Genomic DNA, 3,666 nt, shown 5'->3' on the forward strand with positions numbered 1-3,666 from the left:
TCTGCACCCTTTCTATGGTTTCCTTTCTGGAGTGGTTTTACCATCTTTAAATATCTTGGGGAAACACCACATTCTGTGAGAGCCTTGGTTGCATCTGGATCGGCGGGAATTTTTTTGGATGTAGGACTGGCAAAAAAAATCCCAATCCTGAGGCACGGCTCGACCAGCCGATATCTACTATGGCCGTGGGTAGTAGCTTTGGAAGCGGGATATATCCTTTATCTTCCATCGCTCTCAAGTTAACTATTGGAAATCATGAAAAGATGATTAATTTCTATTGTATTCATTCTCCAGACATTCCCCTAATCCTTGGTTATCTGTGGTTACACCATCATGATCCTTGAAGTTACTGGGTTTTCTGGCACCATTCAGGGTTGGTTGAGCTTAAGCCAGGACAGGTGCCTTGCTGGAGGGACCGAGACACCTTCCCAAGATTCTGATACGCCGACTCAAGTTTCCAAGATGCCTGCCCAAGTTAATGAGCGACCTGTTGTGAATCATGTCAAGTCGTCAATCGAGTCACTCCCTGTCTCCTCAAGACTAGATGTGAACTCAATGCAGTTTTCTGGAATCCCTTTAGAGTGTTCAGATTTGTTGCAGGTGTTCAAGAAGAACAGAGCAACAAAGATTCACCACAAAGCGACTCTGATTGCACCATCAGTTTACCATCTTGTTTGTATCCTTCCTTGAGAAGGCTCTATGCCTTGTCCACTCATGAGAGGCAAACTGAGGAGGAATATTCTGGTAATTATGGAGTTACTGCCTTGTGGTTGGTGGCACTGTCTTCCCTCTCTATGTCTGTGAGATAACTATTTGAAGGATGATTTCAACTTGTATCTTTTCATGGAAGTGATGTAAAAAGTTGAGTTTTGTTGTGTCGGAACCTTGATGTAATTGAAGTATGAAAAACATTGGTTGAAGAAAGGATTAAAAAGATATGGACAAGATTTTTTCAGTTGTGGTGTTGTCCTGCCATTGAACTTCTGTAAAGCATGTTCTTGTAAGATGTCAGAATTAGAATCAGGTTTATTATCACCGGCATGTGTTGTGATATTTGTTAATTTAGCAGCAGCAGTTCAATGCAACAGATAATATAGAAGAAAAATAAATAAAATAATAATAATATCAATAATCATAAACAAATTAGTAAATCAATTACAGTATACATATATTGAATAGATTTAAAATCACGCAAAACAGAAATAATATACATTAAAAAAGTGAGGTAGAGTTCACATGTTCAAATCCATTTCAGAATCCGATGGCAGAGGGGAAGAAGCTGTTCCTGAATTGCTGACTGTGTGCATTCAGGCTTCTGTGCCTCCCACCTGATAGTATCAGTGAGAAAAGGGCACGCCCTGGATATTGGAGGTAGGTTAGAAGCTGTAAAAGAACCTCTGTACGATAAACAGTACTTTGCAATATCTGAGTTATCTACAAAGTTCATTCTGTTGAGTGATAAACAATTCCAAAAGGAGTCTGTGTATTTGATGGCCACTGTGGATCAGTATGTGCTTTTGGAAATCATGGATGGGGTCAAAGGTTGCTGAAGGATGATTGCATCATGGATGTCGAGATGACAACAGCTTTGACCAATATGATCGATTGGCTTTCAATGACACTACCCAATGAAATAGATAGTTGAATTATTGGTTTACTGAAAGTTTTGGCTGTTGTGAAAAAGTTCAGCATTTTGATTGGAGTTACGCTTTCAATAACAGAACAGGTGTTCTCAATGCTGTTTTTTTTCCCAGTTGTAAGAGCAGGAGTGGGTTGCTGTGCTGAAATGCATGCCATTGTTTCCAGCATTCATCAAAGCATTTCACGTGGTTGTTCCTCACATTCCCAGATTGATAATGTCACTCTCCAAAGAAGAGTCCTAATTTGCTATAAGCTGTCAGCTGTAATTATCTGAACTTGTACATTGCATGATCTTCTGGTTTTCAGGCTCCCCTGATCTTTATGAATCTGTCAAAGAAGTAATAAAGGATTTTCCAATTCCAAGTGAAGAAAAGCAAAAGCAGCTACTTAATCAGAATGTCTGAATGTCACAAAAATGCAGTGGAACCTTTGCACCAAGACTTGCTACAAGATCAGATACTGGAAAGACAGGACGGGCAAATCTTGGCAATATCTGCTTCATGAACAGTGTCATTCAGATCCTTTTCATGGCTTCTGACTGCAGGCATGCTGTTATGCTACTGAAGGAGAGTGATTCAGTCATTAATGATGAAACTTCAATGGTTATTTGCTTTCCTAGAACATAGGCAGTGACCTGCCAGCTCTCCCAGCAGCTTGTTGAAAGCTTCATCTCCTCCATGGTTTAATTCAAGAGGTGCAACAGGACTGTACAGAGTATTTCAGTTATCTATTGGAAAGCTACATGAAGAAGTAAAGGTATTCTCATGGACAAAGACATTCAGCCAGTGAACCTTGTAGAGAAGATCAAGATCAAGAGGAATCATTAATAGAAAGAATGTTTGGTGGGAAGATGGTGACTAGAATGCTTTATCAGATCTACCACCACATTTCATAAATTTCTAAAAATGTGTGATCATTCAAGTGACCTGAGTATTTCAATGAAGATCACTGGTACAGATAACTCAGCATCACAAGCTGAGCAAAAATACATGACTGTTAAGTCTTCAAGTGAACAGCCACAAACAAAATCTCAAATGCATTCAGTGCAAGGGGTACCATTTGCAATAATCAGTTCCCATAGAAAAGCAATGGAGGAGACTGGAGTACCTAGACTTAGTTCCTTGCCGCAGTATTCCTTACAGTAGTTTTCTGGGGCAAAATGTAGATCAGTGTTGAGCTCATTAACTACTTTCGTTCACAAGAAATGTTGTTGGATGATAATAAATTTCATCATCACTTAAGGACAGTGTAGAAATATGTGGCAAAAGTGGTGAAATTGACAAGTTCTGCATGAAATCAGAATACAGCACTGTTGCATTTGTCAATGTAATGGAAAAAGTTGGGGAGTGATACCTGAGTAGTTTTGGAATGAGGATTGTTCCACATTGCCAACAAAAAATTGGCATAACTGGGCCCATGTAAGTAGTTATGCTTTTGAGTTTCTTGAGTGTTGTTGAAGATGTTCTCATCCAGACAACTAGACAGCATTCCACTGCACTACTGACTTGAGGCTTGAAGCTGGTGGACAGGATTCAGTGAGTTAGGAGGTGAGTTACTCCATACGGGATTCCAACCTCTGATCTGCTTTTGTAGCCATGTTGTGTATATGGCTGCTTCAGTATCCAGTGAATTGTAACACTCATGCAAGAAAATTACCATTTGGGACCAATCAATTGTAAGATATCAAAATGTAGGAGATGATGTATCCTGAACACATAAAGTTCATAGAGTGACACTACACAGTAACAGCTTCTTTGGCCAAACTGGTGCATACCCACCAAGATCTCCACCCAAGTCTTCATTGGGTCCCATTTGCCATCGTTTAGCCCAGAATATTCGAAACATTTCCACTCCATGTACCTGCCCAACTGTCCATTAAAAGTTGTTATTGTACATGTCTCAGCCCCTTCCTCTGGCAGCTCACTTCACACCAATGCCATGCTTTGTGTGTAAAAAAAAATTGCCTGACACCAGACCTCAAGCTCTTCCACCTCAATCCCTTCTCATCCATGTTGCTGACAGCCA

General features: G+C 40.1%; 1 pseudogene; it reads left to right on the forward strand.

The window, feature by feature from the left end:
- The first annotated feature begins 1,490 nt into the window (after positions 1 to 1,490).
- Positions 1,491 to 2,893, forward strand: LOC140188258 (ubiquitin carboxyl-terminal hydrolase 35 pseudogene; annotated as a pseudogene).
- The last annotated feature ends 773 nt before the right edge of the window (positions 2,894 to 3,666 follow it).

This window comes from Mobula birostris, chromosome 26 (genome assembly GCF_030028105.1).
Source record: "Mobula birostris isolate sMobBir1 chromosome 26, sMobBir1.hap1, whole genome shotgun sequence".
In the NCBI taxonomy this organism is placed as follows: domain Eukaryota; kingdom Metazoa; phylum Chordata; class Chondrichthyes; order Myliobatiformes; family Myliobatidae; genus Mobula; species Mobula birostris.